Genomic DNA, 22,938 nt, shown 5'->3' with positions numbered 1-22,938 from the left:
ATTGCATAATAAGTTACTTGTTCTCAGTCTTTTTTATATTTTGAAATGTTTTTTAGAATTTTCAAAGACTAGGTGAGACTTATTGAGGTTAAAGGCTCAACAAAGTAAGAGGATTCTCTCACCTTTCAATGCTTTAATCAAAGAACGTCATGTTGTAATTTCCTCCTGTTGGGCTATAAGGCGGCCTTAATGAAGCTATCGAATACGTTCAATGAGTGGAACGCGTAACCAATATTATCCAATGTGTACGATTGTACGTGATCCGAATTAATTTAGTAGGAGATGAAAACAAACTTCATCTTGAATCTGAATAACGTGAATGCATTTTCAAATTTCAGTATTTTGATACAGGGACGAAGAACTGGAAATCCGTGTTCATGCTTGGATGAAGCTTTTGTTTTTTTGCTCTTTAGATTAACAGGTTTGAAAACTTCGGGTTTATAAATATACGAGGTTATTCAAATAATATATTCAATAAGAATAACGAAGGGAACAATGGTTTTCAGAACTTTGAAGCAGAAAAGGGTAATTTGTTCAGTTCAAGAAACATAACAAAGGATCGAGATAATTAAAATTAGTTAAGGTACATTTTTTCAACTACAAACTTCAAATACGAATTGCATATTCTCTTTACCGTACAGAAAGTGAAATTGTTAAAAATGCTTACAAATTTTTCTTTTAATATTCGGATTCATTTATAAATTTTATACATTATACAAATCTGTTACTGGATCCATGCGGTATACCGAAAACAACAACAACAATAGAAAACAAACAAACAAGAAGACAAGACAAGAGAACAAAACAACAAGATAGCAAGAAAAGACAACAATAAAAGGCATCAGTACAATAAAGCGAGACAAGACAATAAGAAAACAAGATACTTTGAAAATAATTGTTCCTAAATCCAATAATTAAAAGAATATGACGCTTTTGGATTATTATAACGAAACTATTGCTTTGGGAAATCCGTGTTCATCATTGCATAAAATATCAATCAAATTATTTAAAATTAAAGTCTACAAACTTTAGGTTTATGAGAGGAATGTAAGGTTATCTAAACAACGTTTTCCATAATTCAATTTAAAAAATATCTGCAGACCATCGAACTGCAAAATTAAATTAAAATATTAATAATAAATGAAATATTATAATAAATATAAAATAATAAAATAAAATTTAATTAAAATACACGCCTTTAATCACAATCTTAAAAGCAATGAATTTCAATTCACAGTAAATCCCCGAGATATTATTTATTTAAAGTTGGATAAAAACGTTGCAAATAATTGAAAAATAGAATTATTTGACGACGGATAATTTGTATCCGCTCCGTGATAAACATTATTATACGTCTGATAATTATAGTTTTCAATTGATTGCAGCGTTTTTATCAAACTTCAGATAAATAATATTTCGGGGATTTACAGTGGCGCGCAAAAATTTTGGCCACCTCTTTTTTTTTACGACTGAATAAATTCTTTTAATTCTAATTATACCGGAGCTAAAAAAATGTCTCTTCAAAAGGTTAATTGTTTTCGAAATTCTGTTTAAAATAAGCTTAGGATGAAGCCATTTTGTCTAGTTTTTAAGTAGATATTGCAAAAATATTGTAAATTTCAATGTTTTCTTAAATTTTCAATAACTTTCGAAATAGTCAACATTTTTTAATGTTCTTGGGCTCATTTTGAAGCTTTTTTTCACCGTATCACAACAGCTTATCATTATGAATCGTAAAAAATTTCTTTTCGAATTGCAAGAACTTGAAATTGTAAGAAAAAAGTTGGAAAAATTGAAATATTATTTTTAGTAACAAAAATATTTTTGTAAAATATATGAAACATTTAATCACGTAAGCTGCTGTGATATGGCGAAAAAAGCTTCAAAATGAGCCCAAGAAAATTGAAAAATGTTGCCTATTTCGGAAGTTATTTAAAATTTAAGAAAACATTGAAATTTACACTATTTTTGCAATATCTATTTAAAAACTAGACAAATTGGCTTCACCTTGGGTTATTTTAAACAGAATTTCGAAAACAATCAACCTTTTGAAGAAACATTTCTTTAGCTCTGGTATAATTAGAATTAAAAGAATTTATTCACTCATAAAAAAAGAGGTGGCCCAAAACTTTTGCACGCCGCTGTACTTTGTTCTCTTAACCATACAAATTTGATCCTATTCACAATCAAATTTTCTTTATTCGTGAGGTTTTTTAAAAAAATTTAAAATTTAAGGTCAGAAACTGTAAATAGAAGAGTTTGGTGGTCCAACGATAACTTATTTCATTTTAAGGAGCTTATACGAAATAATATTTTCTCTATAAATTCATTTAAAAATCTGAAAGTAATTTACAACGCAATTGTACTCTTTTAAATTAATAAACTTGTATACTTTATAGCTTTGCTTTTTAAAGAATCGAAAACTATTAGATGAATCATTTCAAAATTTTTACCAGGAATCCAAAATAAAATTTGTATACCTACCTCGAATATTTTCATTAAAATTTAAAATGATTGACTTTTGATAATAATAATTTTTTAAGCCTCATTTTTTCAGTGATGTTTAATTTTGAGCATATTATAAATTCGTCGAATTTTGCTTTTATCAATTGATTTTTAAGCTACTTTAAGAATTAACAAAAATTTTAATCCTAGGTTTGCGCAATTCGCTCAGCCGGAACATTCTGCAATTAAAAAATATTTAATCTTATATTTTTTCTCTCAGCAGAAATACAGAAGTTTCTAAAACATAAACCCATATTTTTTAATACAGGTTGCAATAGGACGAATCAGAAAATTAATATATTTTTTACATCTTGTTCGTTGTCCTAGGAGCAGTAGTACTGAAGATAATTTTTTTCTTGAAAACCACGTTATACTCACGTTTATGAAAATAATTAATTTTTTGAAAGCGATATAAGTTCTTAAGACTTTGAAGAAGAAATAAAAAAACATTGAAGTGTTCTAGTCAAATTTGACAATACAGAAGCTTCTCAAGGTTGACCTATCTACTCCAAGCGCATTTTTTCGGCGCTTTTCGACAAATAAGGGATGGCAGTTCTTCACTAGATTTTTGCACAATAACAGCTAAGCATGCAATCGACGTAAAAATATAGACGCATTAACATGCAGTGTACGCTTTTTTATGATTGTTTCTTCTCTGAGTTATTCACGCCGAAAGTGACCAGACTCAAGTTTGAGCGCGCCTAGGGCACGCGATTTTTGGTTCTCGCGCTTCGCGCTCAATAATGTATTAGCCTTCGCCAAGCGCTCGACGTTTGTGCACAAACTCTTTAAAACTAAAGGTCAACACATCAGCAACAGTAATTTGGTGATTGTGAATTCTCTTTTGTTAAAGCTCCATCGGCTTTAACGAACACATTCTCATCACGTATCTCGTGCTTCGCACTCGATTTTATCCCTGAAATTTTATATTATTCCTATAAATGTATATGATGAACATGATATTGCAACTTTTTTCGTTTTGAAATTGTTGAATGAAAAAATGTAACTTTTTGATTTTCCATTATTTTATATGCTGTCAAAATTTTAATTTTTTTTTTCAAGAAAATTCACAAAGTTGTTAGGATAATCTTGTAGGGCATTTAAAGTTCCAATTGTTTCTTTTCATGAGTTTTTTTCATATCGTCCGTTATTTGGCTTAAAAGGTTCATTTCATGTGTCTTTTAGAATTTTGTAAATGCTCTAACTCTGGTAATTTTTGGTTTTACGAAGAAAGTCATCAGGATAAATTTTTTAATTTTTTGAATACTATAAACACCCATACAGAAAAGTTTTGAATTAAAAAAAAACTGTTCTCAAAAATATTCAAAATGCGCTAACTTTAGAATTTTTATCGAAAATGGCAGATTAATGAACTTGGCACTTAGCTCAGGACACTAAAAGAGTGTACCAAAGGCCAATCTAATAGATTAATTTTTTCATAAGTTATCGTGCTCACAGATAGACAGGCATAAAGGCAGACAAACACATTCGTTAAAACCGGTTTTTCGGATTCAGGGGGTCTCAAAACGTGGATATTTCAGCAAAACTGGGGGGGGGGGGGTAAATTTTAACCAAATCTAATAACTTCCCTGATGAGATTGTAAAAATATCCAAATTTCTGAAATTTGGAAAAATGATACAGATTAGGAAAAAAGTATGATTTATGATATAAAAACACTGTGCTTATCTCTGCTTCACAATTAAATCAATTTTTTAAGATCAGTCAAGTTGAAAATTACCTAATCTTCATCTAGAATTCTGAAATTGCTAAATAAGGGGCCACTGATTACTGGAACAAAATTTAGAAGAAACCCCCAAGGGTTTATCATCAAAAAACAGTTTTTTTTCTATAGTTTTAGATAAAAGTCGAAATTTGCATTCAATTTTAATTAACAAAAGCACATTATTTTCGTTGAAAGATTCTTTACAATTCCATTTTTCACCTTTTAATGGAAATCATTTTATTTAGAAATAATAAGTAAAATTATTCTTTGTTATTCTTTTTTTAAAATTAAATAATTTGGTTGAATAATATTTAATTAAAAATTGATCAATAAAATTGTGAAGAACCTTTCAAGGAACACAATTAGGTTTTGTAAATTAATATTTTACTTATAACTTTTGCCTGAAGGGAAAAAACAAACTTCTTGATGCAATAATCACTGGCTTTTTTCAATGCTATGAATCCGGTTATGGACAGCAAAATCTTTGGTTGGCCCAACTAATTTTTTTATATGTTTTAACCAAATCTTATGGTAGATTTATTTGGTTCGTGCCATAAAAAATGTTGTTGAGTCAACCAACATTTTTTTAATCCAACAAAATTTGCATAATAGATCAAAGGAAGCATTTCTTTTTGTTTTTTTAATTTATTTTTTTATTTTTTTTTTATTGAGACATCACTACTTGTTTAAAGAATTTTTTTTTTGTTTATTCCACTTAAAATTGGGATTATAACGAGAGTAATCAATCATCATTACGAGCTTTCTCCGCACTATTATCAGATAAGATCTCTCTTTAATTACTTTATATCAGCAAGTTTCCCATCCTTCAATGAACTAAAAACTTTCTTATCTTTGGATAAGACATTTAGTTTGTCACTGTGTCCCTGAAAAATATCAGAAAGATTCACTTTATCGGGATTGGAATGCTTTAGGTGTTGGTAATTTCTCATATCTTCTCTAATGCTTTGTTGATTCAGTTTCGTAGACACGAACTCGAAGAAGAGGAAATTGTCTTCTCCAGACGTAGCTGATGAATGACGTGGAGTTGTTTTGAATTGAAACAGGTTAGACAGGTGTAGTAACTGGGTCTGGGTTGAGATTTAGTGTGTTATGTTGAAAGTCAGATTTAGCGTGCTGAAGAATCTTCAATCAAGACATTTTGGAGTCAAGTTTCCTGAAAAATGGCAGCAAAAAAGAAGACATACACACCGAAAAATTTCTCTTTAAATAAAAAAAAAAATTTGCTCAATAAAATAATAGAATCAGGAGAACTATTTGAATCAAGAATATATTTACTCTAATCAAAAAACTATTGAGTAAATTTGTTCCTATATACTCATTTGCGTGAAGTTTAATCAAATATTGAATTAAGAATATTATATTCTCATGACAAGTAACTAAAACTCTAACAAAATTGTTCTTGATCCAAGTAAATTCATATACTTATTTTGACCACTATTTTAAATGAAGCAATGTTCATATTCTTGAGACAAGAAAATAAATGTATTCAGCGAAGAAATAATTTTCTCTTAGAATAATGCTTGAATATTTTCCTTCAAGTAATTATTAGTTTGAAACAAATGTCAGATTTACTTCGAAGACACCTATGTTATCAAGATAGAAACACATCAGTTTTTTCAACATAAGAACTGTAGACTTGATACAATAGACATCGCGCATATACTATAAAAATTAATATATTGGTCTAAATTAATTTACTTCTTACTGCATAAGTATCTTATTAAATATAATAATCGACAAGTTGATATGCTATGAAGTTGGTTCTCTTCGCCGCTAACAATTATTTTGAAATTCAATAATATTTATAAAGTTCAAAACATTGGTGCACATAATAAATTTTATTTATGCAAATGTAGGTAGGAATTTGCAACTTTGATAAACTACTAACTTTAGGCAGACACAAGAATTAAATCACTCATAAAACTACACAAAAAATTATAAGTTTATTGCGTCGGTAAGTTTTTGGTGGTAAGAATTAAAAATTTGTAAACAAATTTGAAAAAAGTGTTTTTAATTTTGAAATAATTATGCAAGACTCAAAAGTCATTTAATTCCTAAAATTAGTAAAAGGTTATAAATGTACTGCGTCTGTAATTTTTTTTCTAACCGTGAAATATTTTTGTGAATCGGAAAATAACTGGGAATTTTTTTCCTCGATTAAAACGGCCACCCTGGAATTATTTGTGTGTAGTGTTAAAGGTAAGAAAAAATCATCCGAACTTAAAAATAACAATAAATATTCCTGCTAAATACAGGAATTCTTTATTCAATAGAGAATTATTACTTTTTTGGATTCGGCTAGATTAAAATTGATTTTTAAAAAGTTAAAAATTTTGTTATGTGAATCTTATTTAATTTGAATTAGAGTTGTAAGACATAGTTTTATTTTGTTTACGCACAATTTTCGTGTTCGATAATAGCAGTTTGAAAATCACAAAAATGACAAAATTCATGAAAGTTATAAGTAAACAAAAATAGTTTTGAAAATATTAAATCACCATGTGTTATTCTAATTTAAACTAAATAAGTTTTATGCAACAGATTTTTTAACTTTAGAAAAAAAAGTTATTCTAGTCGAATTCAAAAAATTAATTTTTCCCTAATGAAAAACGAACTCCTTTATTAGGCAGGAATTTTTAAAATAATTTTTAATTTTATATCCCTAATTGCTATCTGAAATATTTAATATGTTGTTCTATATTTTTATGTTATTAATTGGCAATGCAATGCTTCCCGCGTACTGTAGCGCGCATATAATGTTGCTATTTTAAATAACTAAGTATAGAATTAGGTTCTTTAAAATAAAATTAACAATATTAAGTTTTTCAGTAAATGAATTCAATGATCATAGAAAATTTTATTACAAAATGTCATTAATTATAAAAAATTTAATGCGGATATTATTAGTATTTATATTTATAAAAACTTAATAAAATTACGTTTTCAGTCAAATAATTCATTAATCATGGAAAATGTCTTGGACTACAAACGGTTAACATTGTGTTAATCACCCATATACTTACATAATTCTTTTTTATTATATAAATAATAAAAAATAAATATATGGTAGCATAAAACAAAGTTATAAGCTTTAAAAAAATCTTAAAAATACAATTATTACATTTTCTTGTTTCTTCTAATTTGGAAGTATTTTATATTTGAAAGAAAAATAAAGCATCGAGCACTTTTTTAAATAGGTAATATTTAAACTAGCGATCAATTTTTTCTACATATTTTAAATTATTTTTTAGGAATTGTTATTTTAAATTAAAAAACTGAGTTAAAAAGCAATATAAAAGAATTAAATAAATCGAAAACTGTACGTTTTACAGAGGTTTTTAAAAAACAGAAAATATTTATTTGTCACTGAGGTTATTAAAGCGTTTTTCAACTCAGAAGTTCTTTATTTTTTCTATGCTTTAGATAATCTTTAAGCGGATTATGTTTTTAAAGAAAAAAGTATTGAGCCCTTCGTAAAATAAGTGAAGTTCAATTTTTTTTTCATACTTTAAATTGTTGTTTTAGGAAAGCAATTCCATATTCACATCTTTGTAAAACACGTATGATAAAAGAATTCGATAAATAATTATAATTATTATTAATAATTCGATAAATTGATTTATACTTAATTCGCTTTTTCACATGTTTAAAATTATTGTTATAGAAATGTTATTTTGCATTAAAAATTGAGTAAGAGAGTATTATATAAAAGAGTTGGATAAATTGAAAACTGCGCATTTTATGGATTTGTTTATTGTTCATTAATTTTAGATATTTTATAACATTTTTTAATATACTAAGAAAAAAAAGTATCAAGCCTTTTTTGAAATAAGTAAAATTCAATTCTAAAATTTTTCTAAATAAAAAATGGTATATTAAACCTGAGTTCAACAACTTTTAGTTTGAAGTTGGTTGAGGCTCACCATACCACTTGGTATGACCCTGCCTTAAAATTCTTACCCGAGATTTTGACACCGAGATCCAAGTGCTTCGATAGCGAAGTGGGTAGAGCGCGCGGTTATGAAATACTAGTTTCGGTAATTTAGGTAGGGTTCAATCATCGGCAAGTGCAATTTTTCAAAGCGTCTAGGCGTACGATTATACGTGTAAGTAACAGTCTACGCGAATGACGTATTTTAATAATTTTTAAAATGAAGATTATATAGCAATAATTTCTAAAACAATTTTTTTTTCGTTGAGAAATATTGTTCAGTTGAGACACTAGTCTATTGCTCCGACACTACATATTCTTAGATTAAGGAAATATATTCTTGAAGTGTATCAGAAATGAATTCTTGGAAGAAAATTATGTTCTGCATTTGAATATATCTCTATATGAAGTAACACAATAAAGTTTTAGAATAATGAAATGCCATATTCTATATAAGAATACATTTTCTCAGATTAAGAAAATGTACGCTTGTTCAAGAACATTTTTTTTCAGTGTAGGATTTTTTTAAATTGAACAATGGTGTGCTTAAATCAAATATGTTTAGTTTCAATCTAATATTCTTTCAATCAATAAAATATTTCTTTCGCCCTATATCAAGGAAAGAATTTGGCTCAAACATTTTTTTGATTGTGGAAGAATCAATACGAGGTGGATAGAAAATCTTTTGAAGTCATAATATTGACGAATGCTGAACAGGTGGGAAAAATATTACATACCAAGTTAAAGCTGACATATTCATTCCAAAGATACTAATGCCATCACAAGAATTGTATTAGCCATTTTTGATATATTTTATACTTTTTTAACAAGTTACAATTTTAGACAGATGGTATTCTTCAGATTTGAAATAAATATTCGCATTATAAGGCTTTTTAATCAGTTGTCGTAGGATATTGTATGTAAAATGTAATAATAAGCCGAAACTGTTATTCAACAAAAATTCACTTATTCAGTAACTTATGCATATTCTGGTGTTAAAAAAACATGAATTTGTTTATTTATTTAAATATCATTTGGTTGGTAACATTTGTTTCTGCTAGCAACCTAAAAGCAAAAAAAAACTACTTGGATATCAAATCCTAACATTTCAACAATTAATTTACCTCGTGACAAATGTAACTTTTCATAAAAAAGTGTAAAATAATTTTCGGTAAAAACCAAGATGATTAATCATTAGATAATATTAAAGCCAAAAGTCAGAAGAATCGAAGGAAACAATAAAAGAATAGTGAAAGCAATTTAATTCCTTTAAAAATGATAACCTGTTTCAGCGAAAAAATATTCATTGCCATCTCAAAACACATTTCTCAATTTTTCAATTTGAAAATAGCAAGTGAGTAGTACAAAGGCTGATTATAAAACTCATTTTGCATATTAGCGCTTATAGAAAATACCATAGAAATTTTGTTTTAAAATCCAGTCACTTTTTTCCGCTATTCAGTTCGTCCAATATGTTATAAATTTTTTTGTTCTTAATGTTCCACTCAGCTTTGGATAGAATTAAACTATTGGCGTGTATTTTTTTTAATAATTAACACGACATTTTTAAAATTAATAAAAACTCACTAAGAATAAATTTTACACGTTAAACACACTCATAAATGATTCCGTTCATTAAAAATGTTACAAGAATAAAATTCTTATATTTGAATATCTATATCCAGAAAAAATGAAATTTTTTTGCTTAAAAATGAAACTGTTTAAGAAAGGTTCTGATTTGATTAAAAATTCAACTATTTTTTTTTAATTCATCTTTTATATAATAGCATTAACTGTCCTTTATTTAAAATTAATTTTTTTCATTAAATTAACTATTATAACATTATTTGTTTAGAAATTACATGTTTTGGTGGATAATTACTTGAACTTACTTGGAGATTGAGACAAATTATTTGAAGTAAAAATATAACTATTTCACGCATGGCTGAAAATGATTTTTTTTGTATTGCAAATGTAACTATTTGGGTAAAACTTGAATCACTTTGTTCAAGATTTTTTTAAAGTTCACCTCCTTATTTGAAAAACGAACTATTTCATTAGAAATTCGTTTTAACTTATCAACATTAATTTCTTTTTTACTGAAAATGTCATTTTTTCCATTTCTAGTTGAAAATTGGCCTTTTTCAGTAGTACAATTTTTTTGCAGAAAATTAATCTTTTTCTTGATGGAAGGTTCTTCTTTTTTGTTAAAAATGCAACTTTTTAGATGAAAATTTACTATTTTGTCAAAAAATCATATTTTCGGTTGAAAAATTCAAATATTATACGGAAAATTCTTCTTCTGCTTTGCTTATTTGTTAAAGCTTCATCAAATTAGATGCTTTATATCTCTGGTAGAATATTAAAGTATTTTGTGAAAAACTCATTTTTTTGTTGTTTCACATTTACAATTTAAGTTAAAAATTCATTTTCGGGAAAAAATTTAACTATTTTGTTAAAAATTACGAGTTTTCATGTCAAAAATTAGTTTTTTTTTTACTATAAACTTAAATGTTGGGGTTTTTGATGAAAACTGACCTTTTTTAGTTAAAAATTTAACAACTTGTTTCAAAATTCTTCTTTTTTGTAGAAAATAAATTTTCTCGGTTGAAAATTCTTCTTTTTTGTTGAGAATTCATATTCGAAAGTTTAAAATTAAAACAATTATATTATTATTACATATTTGCCGATAAGAACTCATCTTTTTGTTTAAAATAAAACTTTTTTTGTTGGAAATTTAATCTATTTTTTTTTTGGAAAATTCGACTATTTCGTTCAAAATTCATCTTTTTAGTTACCCAATTTCAATATTTGGTTCGGAATGCAACTTTTTTTATTTGTTTAAAAATTCGACCATTTGAACTGAAAATTCATCTTTTGTTACAAAAGCCATAAATTTATTAGTTCTAAAAGTCTACTCTTGCGTTTCTGTAGGAATTCATTTTATTATATGATTAACTTATTGAATTTATTAAATTAAATAATAAACACTTTGGGCCATTCTTGCAAATTCTCTGTTCGACTTTTTTGTTTAATTTTTTTTTAAATAATGATAAAACTATTTAAAATATTTATTTTCATTAAAAATCGGTTTTTTAGTTGATCGTACAATGTACAATTCTCATAATTGAAAGAATTTCTTTTTCATCATGAATCCTACCCCTGATATTTATTTCGGACCCACATGAATATTCATGATTTTGAGAAGCAGATTTTGGCACAAGTTCTATTTGCAGGTTAATTAACAGTTTACGGCAGGATTTAATTTAAATTTTCACACTTCGCTCATATGCATGTGACATAGGACCGCTTTTTTATACTTAATTTTATTCTGGATGAATTAAAGGAAGGACAAGTAACAGTTTATTGCATGACAACTTCTTAAAAATTATTTATAAATCAACGTTTTTAAAATTAAATTAAAAAAAAAGTTGTCCTTCGCTCCGCTTGGAATCGAACCACAGAACTTCTGATTGTCGGTCGGATGTTTTTTCCTTAAGCTACTAGAGAGATCGAAATCATTTTTCAAGGAATCTGTATTATCATCAGGAAATAACATAAATTCTTAAAGTTTCTATCTGGCTAAATGGAGCTCTGAATTGAACATTTTTTTCAATTAATTTTTTCTGAAAAAAGATCTTCTTTCTTCTCCGATACGCGATCGGAAGTTCTGTGGCTTAATTCCCAGCGGAGCGAAGGAAAAGATCTTTTTTCAGAAAAAATTTAATTTAAAAATGTTTCAATTCGTATTTATAACCTGTCAGAAAAGACCTAAAGAATTTCTGTTATTCTCTGATGATAATACAGATTCCTTGGAAAATAAACAAAAAATTAAATTGAAAATTTGAAAATGTAAAAGGTGATAATTATACAATCAATAAATGAAAACATAAGTTTATTCTTCTGCTCAAAATTTATGTACAATTATCGAAATCCTAAATAATAACAACCCCTAAGTAGGTTTAGGAGGATCATAATTCTTCATTTAATAAAGCCGGGCAGTAACCAATATTGCTTCATTCCCACAGGATTCATGTGTTATCTTGGTCCTAGTTTCGACCCGAAAATTGTAATTTATTATAATACTATGAATTCTGATAAATAAAAGTGCAATTGTAAATTATTAGAAATATACAAAAGAGGTTTTATTTTTTGAGAGTGTGGTCATAATTTCGGAAAAACCTGGAAATTAGGGAAAAGTCTGGAAATTTAATGGGTCAGGGAAAATTCAGGGATTTCAAAAAATCTTGCAAAAGCCAGGGAACTTCTGTAAAAGGTCTTTGAATAAAAAATGAAAGGAAAAATGAAAAATTGTCACGGAGAAGATAGAGAATTTGCTAAATTAAATTTTACGACCAACGCTGTTATTAAAAATTTAACTATTTTGTCAAAAAGTCTTTATTTTTTATCATTTTATAAACCAAAAAATGGAATTTTTGAGAAATGAATTTTATTTTAACTTTTAACTAATTTTAAACAAAATTAAAGAATTCTAAGCCAAAAAGTTGAATTTTTAACTAAAAAGATTAATTTTTAAACGAAAAGATAAATGTATTAACAAAAATATAAATTTTTTATCAAATGAAAAAATTCTCAACCAATAATTGAATTTTTTAAGAAAGAAAGAAATTTTTTATTTAATTTTTAAGAAAGTAGTTAAACTTTAAAATCTAGTTGTGGAATTTTTAACCGAAAAAAACGAATTTTTAACAAAATTCAAGAATTTTGATTCAAACAGTTGCATTTCCAAATAAAAAAAATGGATTTTCAAAGGAAAAGATTATTTTTCTACTAAAAAAATGAAGTTTTAACAAAATTCAAAAACTCTGAACCAAAAAATTGAATTTTTTAGTTTTTGAAAAATTAGTTTACCTTTAAATCGGAAAAAATAGAATTTGTAACTAAATTCAAGAGTTATCGAACAAAACTTGAATTTTCAATTAAAAAGGGTGAATTTTTTAATCAAAAATATTAATGTAATACCAAAAAAGATGAATTTTCAATATAATTAAAGAATTCTCAATCTAATCAATATATGTTTTTAAAAAAAAATTGTATTTTTTAGTACAAATAAACAACGATTTTTTAAAAAAATTCAAGAATTCTGAATCAAAAAGTTGAATTTTCAACGAAAAAAGACGAATTTTAAATGAAACTCAAAAATCCTGGAACAAACAGTTGCATTTTCAAATAAAAAAATGAATTTTTATAGAAAAAGATTATTTTTCTATCGAAAAAACGAAGTTTTAACAAAATTGAAAATTCTGAATAAAAAAATTGAAAATTTTACGTTCAGATATGCAAAATCATGTTAAATAAAACAAGAATCTAACTACCAAATTTAGACCACAGCGAATAAACAAAAACCATAAACACTATTGTTTACTACTATTAACAGGATTTTGCATCAATTTGATTATTGGACGTTAAATGGAATTTTTAACTTGAATTTTGGTCTAATTTAAATTTCTTAAATTTTTAGATATGCATCAAGGTCATCAGCGAAAATATGCTTTTCGAGAGAAAGGTTTTAGACAAAAGTTTCAGGGTTTTGGATAAGGATCTAAATGGTGACCTTGAAGCAGACCATGGCATTGACCTTTAAGGTGTCAAAGATAGGGATTTCCTTTCAGCCTTCTAGACCTCTTTTGAGTTGACACGACTCTGGTATGACCTCGAGGGTCATCGGGTCACATGACCTTGCTGCATATCTGAACGTAAAATATTGCGTTCTTTCGATTGGCGGTGTCAAAAATAAGGGTATCCGGTTTAAAAATAAAATTTGACCTTGAAATAACCTTGAAGGTCAACGCCAAAGTCTGTTTCAAGGTCACCATTCAGATCCTCGTCCAAAACCCTAAAACGATTGTCAGAAAAAATGAAAAATTGATTAGTGATGAGAAAAACCAAAAAGAAAATGGTAAAGAGATCATAATCTTCACAACAAAGGTAATTAAAAAATAAGAAATAAAAAATAAAATAATTGTAGCATGAAACTACGGAATTAAAAAACATTATTGTTTTCGCTCATCCCAAGCGAAAATCAGATAAGAAATGGGATGGAAAAGCTACTTAGCTTCCTAAACAAGCTTGTAAGGATGCACTTTATGCAGCTTCCACTTCGAAACGTTATTATGCACTGTGTCACGTCACGTGATTATGTAAACACCAAGTGCCCGGATTATGAGCGTATGCTGATCATACCCATTTATCTCCTTAGAATTTATTTCACCTTGTCACTTACGAGAAATATCACCTTTATTTATATCTTTTAGCAACATTAGTAAGCAATGAAATGACAATTAGCTTGGCGCTCGATAATACCAGTTGACACTCAAAGCGCATAGATCAACCCGTCCAGTAACGCGCCAACAGGTTCTAAGCACTCCTTCATAATAAGCCCATCGGGTGGAAATAATTCAAGTAGCTTTCATTCAATTTTTCACTTGCGATTTTAATTTTCCTTTTTAACACCATTCAAGTACCTTTTTCTTTTGTGCATTGAATTAAAACTTCTAAAATTAAACTATTTTGGTGGAAAGTTGGATTATTTTTTTTAAGAGTGCGTTTGTTTTTCCTTGAAAAATAATTTCTGAAAAAATTCAAAACTAAGCGGTCACCGTGGGTGAATTTTACCCAAACAATTTTTCAAATTCTTCGTAGAGTCTGTTAATTACAGTAAAACTCTTCAATAGCCCTCCTTTCTATAGTCCTTCCGAGAATTGAGGCCGCGTCGCATGTAGGTGTCACAGGAGCTGCGCGGGTAGCACGGGATATGCGGCTGTTACTCAGGCGAGCACTCAGGCATGAACAAACAAAAGCGGAGCGGGCTATAATGAGTTAGATCCCACCCACCATCAGCCCCAAAATTGGCGCCATAGAAGAGTTTCACTGTACGTCAACTTTGCTGGTATGTTACAATATTTTAATGGACAATTTTCGTCACAAAAAGTATATAACCTTTTCTTAAAAACCTTCAAGAATACCTACAAATTTTGGTAGATTTTTAGAACTCAATATTACTACAGGATCTTAGTTTTTTCGAGCTTGGGTGAGTTTCACCCACTATGACCTATATGATATTCTACTGAAGTGTGACCATCTAGGGTTAATAATTATACTTATATTTAAATATTGTTGCTTCAAGTGGACGAAAATGCAAGGAATGAGCAGATGAGACAACTATGACACTCTCAGTTCCAGTTATGTCTCTACACCCTCGTCCAGTAACCAAAGTTTGGTGGGACTGACGTTATCACTTGACTCTCCAGCCTACGATGACTAGCTACTTAATTTGGAGATGATTTTGACTCACAAAATACATTTCTCGCATAAAGGTAGTAATTGGGTGACGACTCATTTTTTCCGGAAAAACATTCTCTACAACTCTACTGTTTCCAATTTTTAAAGTAAATTTTCCTATAGCTGAAATCATTATTTTTTTAGATTATTTAGTTATTTTAAAAATTGGAAATAGTAGAATTGTAGAGAATTTTTTCCCGGAAAAAATAAGCCGAAATTTATTCAAATGCAAATATTTTTCAAAAATTGGTAAGAAGTCGGCCAGAAAAAATTCAGTTGTAAAGAACTTGGTTAAAAATAATTTTTGTTGTTTTGAATTTTAATACTTTTCATTCAAAAAAAGTTTTTTAATTAAAATGAAATTAGTTTTAATATTTTGATTCTTAATATTATAGAAACAATATTTTTTTCAGATATCTGACTTTTGACACGACAACTACCTTTACTGAAAAAAAAAAAAATTTCAATCAAATAAATGAATTTTCAACCAAAAAGTAGTTAAAAAATGTATCATCAAAAGAAAATATAAACGAATTTTCAACAAAATAGTTCAATTTTCTATAAAAAAAAGACACAAGTTTATCAAAATAGATGAACTTTTAACAAAATAGTTCCATTTTCAACCAAACAGTTGAATTTTCAATCAAAGGAGACAAATTTTCAACCAAATAGTTGAATTTTTAACTAGAAAAAAATAAATTTTCAACAGTAAATTTAATTTTTATCTTAACTGAAGAACTTTCAACTAAAATGATAGACACTCAACTCAAATAGTTGAAATTTCATCTGAAAAAAAATCATTTTTACTGAAAAAGTTAAATTGTCAACCAAAACTTAAATAATTAAGTTTTATGCCAAGAAATTCAAGGTTCGACCAAAAAATAAAAAAATTTTCAATCAAAAATTTCAATTTTTTGTAAAAAAATTGTTTTTCATCGAAAGAAAAAACAAAGAGATTAACTGTCAGAGCAAAAAATTGTTCTCTAAAAAAAAGTAGATTTCCGTAATAAATACGTGAATTTTTAACGAAATAAATTAATTTTTAATTTAAAAGGCCAAATTTACATATTAGTTCTTAATTTTTAAACTTGAAAAGGTCAACTTGCTTCCCAAAACGGAACGGTTAAATATTCAGTTGAAAAAATTAACTTTAAAACAAACTAATCAATTTTCAACTAAAATTATGAATCTTTAACTGATATTGCTGAATTTTATACCTACCAAAAATATGAATTTCAACCAATAAGATTAATTTTTTACAAAAAATACGAATTTTCCACAAATTGTATGAATTGAAAAAAGTTTAATTTTTAAATAAAAAACATTAATTTTCAACCAAATAGTTAAATTTTCATTCAAAAAAGATCAAATATTAATCTAAAATATAAATAGTTAAATTTTTCGTTAACAATCTAATTTCCAACCAAAAAAGCAGATTTTTAGAAAAATAGTTGAATTTTCTACCGGAAAAGTTAAGTTTTTAGTTGAAAAAATAATTTTCAAGAAAGTAGTTACATTTTCAAAAAGACATTAATTTTCAACTAAAATTATGAATATTTAACCAGGATAATTGAATTTTGAACCAAAATGATCAATTTTGAACCAAGAAGACTAATTGCTACAAAAAAATATGAATTTACAACGAAACAAGATCAATTTTTAACTAAATATTGAATATTAAATTTATGGTAAAAATGAATATTTCAACAAAGAGATTAACTTTTATCTCAAGTTATATGGTATATTCAGCTAGAATAATAGTTAAATTTTCAGTTTAAAAAGAAAATTATTTTCAACCACCAAAGAAACAATTTTGCAATAAAATAGTTTATATTTCAACGTAAGGAATTAAATGTTTAATTAAAATGATGAATTTTCAATAAAAAAATTAATTTTCACAGAAGTTTTTAACTTTCAACCAAGTAATTTTATTTCCAACCCAAAAGAAGAATATTTAAACAAGAAGATGGACTTTCAAAGGAAAAGATAAGTTTCTATAAAAAAAAAGAATTTTCAACTGTAATAATTAATTTTCTACATGAAAAGGAGAACTTTTCACAGAGTACACACATTTTCAAACAACTGATTCATTTTCTAAATGAATAAAAAAAAATGAAAACTTGATCTTTACGGCGATCAGAAGTAAATTTCCTGTTTTTCCCCGGTCAAAAAAATGTCCGTTCAAGTCGCCACCCTGTTTATAAAACAAAACAAAAAATGTACTGTGTTCGGCACATCGTACCCAAAGTGGTCGGTACATCGCACCCACAGTGGTTGGTACATCGTACCCTACATCACAGGAAAAAATTACCTTTAATTCTGAAAATAAACAAGAAATTCGCTTGTTGCAGTGTGGAATTCACACTACCACGGTATTTTTTGCAATTTCATCGTACCCTCAAATGAGTGTTTCATTCACACTTGGATTTTGTTGTTTTTTTTCTGTAAAATTGTGTACATTTTTTACAAAAAAGTACATGTAGTTGTAGAAAATTATAGTTGTAAAAAATATTATAGTTGTTATATTTTATAGTTGTAGAAAAGTTTTACTTTCTTATGAAAATGCTTTCCAGCAGGGAATTTTCAAATAACTTTTTGAATTACTCTAAGGGCGGAAAAATCGCTCAAAATGACCTGTCTTTCGTCTCCCGGCCCGCCACAAGAGCGCTTTGCTCATAGGAAGTGTAAATATTACCTGATTAAGAACACCCTTCACCGGTTGATTATTATCATCCTCACTGCGATCCTTTATCAAAACACTCGCTGAGGCACAAGAAATAACATTCTTCTTGGGTCACGTTAAACTCACTAAGGTAAAAAACCCAATTACGAATCACACACTTTTTTTTATTTTCTCCAATTGGTAAGTGAAAACGTGGTAATACCCCAACTCAATAACACTTTCCTCTTCCCCACTTTTTTTCACCGCTCCTATTTCCTGCAACTTCCGCTTTGCTTCGTATCAAAGCATTACACTCGCCTACTGCGATTTCGCTATTCGATTCTGCTGAATTCAATATTCATCCTAATAAGCACTAAAAAAATTTATTTATTTCTCAAAATCACAAGGTGTTTCACATTTTTTTAAACTAGTTTTTTTTTTGCTGGAAGTTGATATTATCAATCAATAGATTTAAATAGTAATTTAAAAAATATATAGTAAAAAATTATTAGATTTTGGTTATCTGAAATAGTCGAGACCTTGTAGATTATGAAATGTTGAGAACGGTCGTAATAAATTTCTTATCAAAAAAACAAACTTTACTTCCGAAGAAGTAGCATCTGTCAGGTGTGCAAAAAGATTTTTGTTTTGCAATTTTGGGACTGTTGTGATTTTTCTAATTTTCGAGTGACAGCCACTTATGAGAGAAAAATTAGCATGCTAATTTATCCCGCAAATGTAAAAAACCTTGTCAGTGAGTTATTACCATAAAATAAGCGCGCTAGCTCGTGTTCTTCCACAAATGAAACTCTCGCGATACTCTCGCGATACGCTCGCGAGTGAGACTGGCCTTTAGAGCGAGTAGCCTGTCGTTTTATGCTAGCTGCTCTACTCTACTGCTCGTACAGCTTTCGATACCTGCACACTAGGGTAGTCCAATTTTTTCCCTCAAATCTTCATTAAACCCCCCTCCCCTCCAATTTTTTCGAATCCACCAAAAAATATGCGGCAAATTTGAACGCGCCTAGGACGCGCGATTGTTGGGTCTCGCGCTTTGAGCTCAATGATGTATTTTTCTGGCGCTTCACGCTTGATTCTGTATTTACTTCGCGCTACGCGCTCGGACTTAGTATTTTTCTCACATTCGTGCAATCACATATTCGCGGTCGGTCTTTGCATTTCTCCCACTTTCGTGGACAGATCTTTCAAAATTAAAGAGCAGCTAATCGAAAACTGTAATTTCGCGATTGTGAACTCTCTTTTGTTAAAGCTCTTTCGACTTTAGCGAACACATTCTCATCACGTATTTCGTGCTTCGCACTCGATTTTGCCCAAAATGTCCAATTTTCTAAACTATTCTCAACACGTTTATATCAAATATAATACATTTTTATGTAACTCTTCCTGGAATTGGGTATTTAGATTTTGCGAAATAAAGTACAAACTGTATTTATCATGATTACTTTAATATTTGTTTCTTACTTTGCGTTAAATTTTATTCTTAGCTGCGCTGGAACATGTATCATTTTAATAAATTTATATAATTAAAATTCATAATATGCATCGAAATTGGAACATTCTTATTCTTCTTGCCTTGCTTTTATTTATTTTTTATTTTTAATATTTTTTTCTACCATTAAAAACACCTACGCTTCCTATCAAAAAAATATTCGTAACAAATTTTTAAATCTTTTTTTGGTTGAATAAATTTGGTCTCACTTATTCTCGTAGCTTGTATCGTACTCAAATATAATATTTTTATTTTCAATTTTGTTTTCAAAAATAAAACAAAAACAACTTATCCTACAAAAAAGTATTTCCTGAAAAAATTTCTATTCATTTTTAGGTACACAATTTTTATCAACCCATCTCTTTTCGTATCTTGCTTTATTTTCCACAAAATGGAGTTATTGCTTTTTCATTAGTTTTTCTTATATGGCATTTAAAAAGTAACTTTTTTCCTGAATTTTTCCCATTGCACACTTTGTTTTGCTTAAAATGTTAATTTTCGTTTTTTTTTTATTTTGAAAATTCTACAACTTTGGTTATTTTTATTTTATCAAAAAAAGTAAACAGGATAAATTATTCGTATTTAGATCTACGATGAATAGCAGACGAAACAATTTTCAAATATTAAAAAAAGTGGTCTCAAAAGTTTTCAAAATGCTATAACTTTTTAAAATTTCCTCAAAAAACTGGCTAACGAACTTGTTCTTTCTTTTCATATCCTTATAAATTGTTTCAAAGGGAAATCCAATCGAATAATTCCTTTAAATATTACACAAATGTCACGTGTTAAATTTAACATACTTTTATAATAGTTCATTATCTCTTCAGTTAAAATTTTTATTGTTTGCTTGAAACTTCAACAATTATGTTAAAAAGGTATCCTTTTTGGTTAAAAATTCAACAATTTTGTTAAAAATGCACCCATTTTGGTCGAAAATTCAACTGTTTTGTGAAATACCGAACTATTTCGTAAAAAATTTACAGGCTATTTATAATTCATACTTTGGTGCTAAGAAGTCAACTAAAATCTTTTTTGGGTGAAAAGTAAACTTTTTTCTCAAATTTCTCTTTTTGATCAAAAATTCAACCATTTTTGGTCGAAAAAACAACTTTTTTGTTTAAAAATGAACTGTTTTGTGAAAAATTGAACTATTTCGTAAAAAATGTACCGGTTGTCAAAAAATTCATATCATAGTTTTAAAAAGTCAATTGAAATCTTTTTTGGATGAAAATTAAACTATTTTTTAAAAATTTAATCTTTTTAATTAAAAATTCATCCATTTTACTATAAATTGCATCTTTCTTAAATTACAATGCAAATGTTTGGTTCAAAATTAAACTATTTTTAAAAATTTGATCTTTTTAATTAAAAATGTTATCTTGGATAAAAATGTAACTGTTTGGTTGAAAATTCAACAATTTTGTTCGAAATTCATCCTTTTTGGTTGAAAATACAACTGTTTTGTTGACAAATTTTCTATTTGTGTTGAAAATTTAAGTATTTTCATAGAAAATTTACTTTTTGTTTAAGTTTCATATTTTGATGTTGAGAAGTCAAATCAGAATCTTTTTTGAATGAAAATTAAAATTTTTTTGTTTAAGTTTATCTTTTTGAATAAAATATTCATCTGTTTATGTAGAATTTTCACCTTTCTCGGGTAAAAATGCAACTGTTTAGTAAAAAATATATCGTCTTTGCTTGAGGATTCATCTATTTTGTTTCAATATTTCGGTTGAACCACTTTATTAAAACAACTCTTTTTTTTGTTGAAGATTCATATTTTTAGTTTAAAAAATCATCACTTCGGTAGAAGTTTCAACTATTTTAATGGAAAAATAATATTTTTGAATTGAAAATTAACATGATGTGAGTGTGAGTAAAGAGGAATTTTTAGTACAAATATTGCATTAAAAATTCGTCTTTTGGCTTGAAGTTTAAAAAATTTAGTTAAACTTTTTTTTTCATGGCTGAAAAATCTTTATTTGTTGAAAATTTGTCTCCTTGGTTTTAAAATTAATTTTTTCTTTGGATTTCATCTTTTTTGGTTGATCAAGGAAAAATTATTGAATTTTGGAAATGAAGTTTTCACCCAACAAAGCATACATTATGTTAAATACAAACAATTTTATATTATTTCCAAGTCCGATATACAGTGCCTATTTTTGAACGTTGTTTAAGTACGGCCCATAAAAAAAATATGTTTTTGAATATTTTATTTAGAATCGTCAATATTAGGTGTATCGAGTTGACCTTTAAATTTTCTTTTCACAATTTAAAAAGACAAATTTCAATTTTAATTTTTAAATTTTGAACTCGAAATGGTCAATTTCCTACCCAAAATGAAACGGTTAAATTTTCAGTTGGAAAAATTAACTTTCCACCAAAATGATCAATTCTCAACTATAATTATGAATCTGCAACTGGAGGTGTTGAATTTGATACCTACCAAAAAGATAAATTTTCAACCAAGAAAATTAATTTTTTACGAAAAATACCAATTTTCCACAAATTGCATGAATTTTCAAAAAAATAGTTTAATTCTTAAATAAAAAATACCAATTTTCAACCAAATAGTTGAATTCTCTCTCAAAAAGATAAAATTTTAACCCAAAATAGAATAATTAAATTTTTCGTTAACAAACTAATTCTCAACCTAAAAAACGCATTTTTAGAAAAATAGGTGAATTTTTTCCTGGAAAAGTTAAGTTTTTAGTGGAAAAAATAAGTTTCAACATATTAGTTCCATTTTCAAAAAGAGATTAATTTCCAACTATAAAAATATGAATCTGTAACTAGGATAATTGAATTCAGAACCAAAAAAATTAATTTTCAATCAAGAACACTAGATTCTACCAAAAAATATGAATTTTCAACTAAAAAAGATCAATTTTTATGAATATATTGAATAAAGAAGTTTTTCGTCAAAAATGAATCTTTAATCGAAGAGCTGAATTCTAATCTAAAGTGATGGTATTATCAAGTGGAATAATAGTTATATTTTCAGTTTAAAAAACAAAATAATTTTCAACCAAAAAAGAAGTGATAAATGAATAAAACTTTACCTTCCACTAATTTTTCAACTACTTTTTAAGTATCACTGATGGTAATAAGTCATTATAACACCATATTTATTATTGTAATAAAATAATCCACGCCTAATATTCGAAAAGTATACTTAACCTTCCACTGAACACCCGGTTCTCCAATTTTATTTTATGAATAACTTTTTATTAATATCAGAGAACACAAAAATAAGATTCATCGCGTATCTTTATCCGAAGAC

General features: G+C 27.4%; 1 protein-coding gene across 3 annotated transcripts in view; it reads right to left on the bottom strand.

Moving 5' to 3' along the window:
* LOC117176863 (cysteine-rich motor neuron 1 protein-like) overlaps positions 1 to 18,971 on the bottom strand; it is an 805,857-nt gene extending 786,886 nt beyond the window's left edge. The window contains exons 1-2 of one of the 3 annotated variants that reach the window (XM_033367216.1): positions 18,912 to 18,971; positions 18,179 to 18,508 (exon numbers count right to left, since the gene is read on the bottom strand). The gene's annotated coding sequence lies outside the window, so the exon portion shown is untranslated. Of the gene's footprint in view, positions 1 to 18,178; positions 18,579 to 18,911 lie in introns of those variants that run through there. The other 2 variants (XM_033367214.1, XM_033367215.1) reach the window with 2 other exon arrangements.
* Positions 18,972 to 22,938: the final 3,967 nt, after the last annotated feature.

This window comes from Belonocnema kinseyi, chromosome 7 (assembly GCF_010883055.1).
Source record: "Belonocnema kinseyi isolate 2016_QV_RU_SX_M_011 chromosome 7, B_treatae_v1, whole genome shotgun sequence".
NCBI classification, from domain to species: domain Eukaryota; kingdom Metazoa; phylum Arthropoda; class Insecta; order Hymenoptera; family Cynipidae; genus Belonocnema; species Belonocnema kinseyi.
Note: the sequence above shows the minus strand (reverse complement) of the source record. Positions and strands in the feature narration are given on the sequence as shown.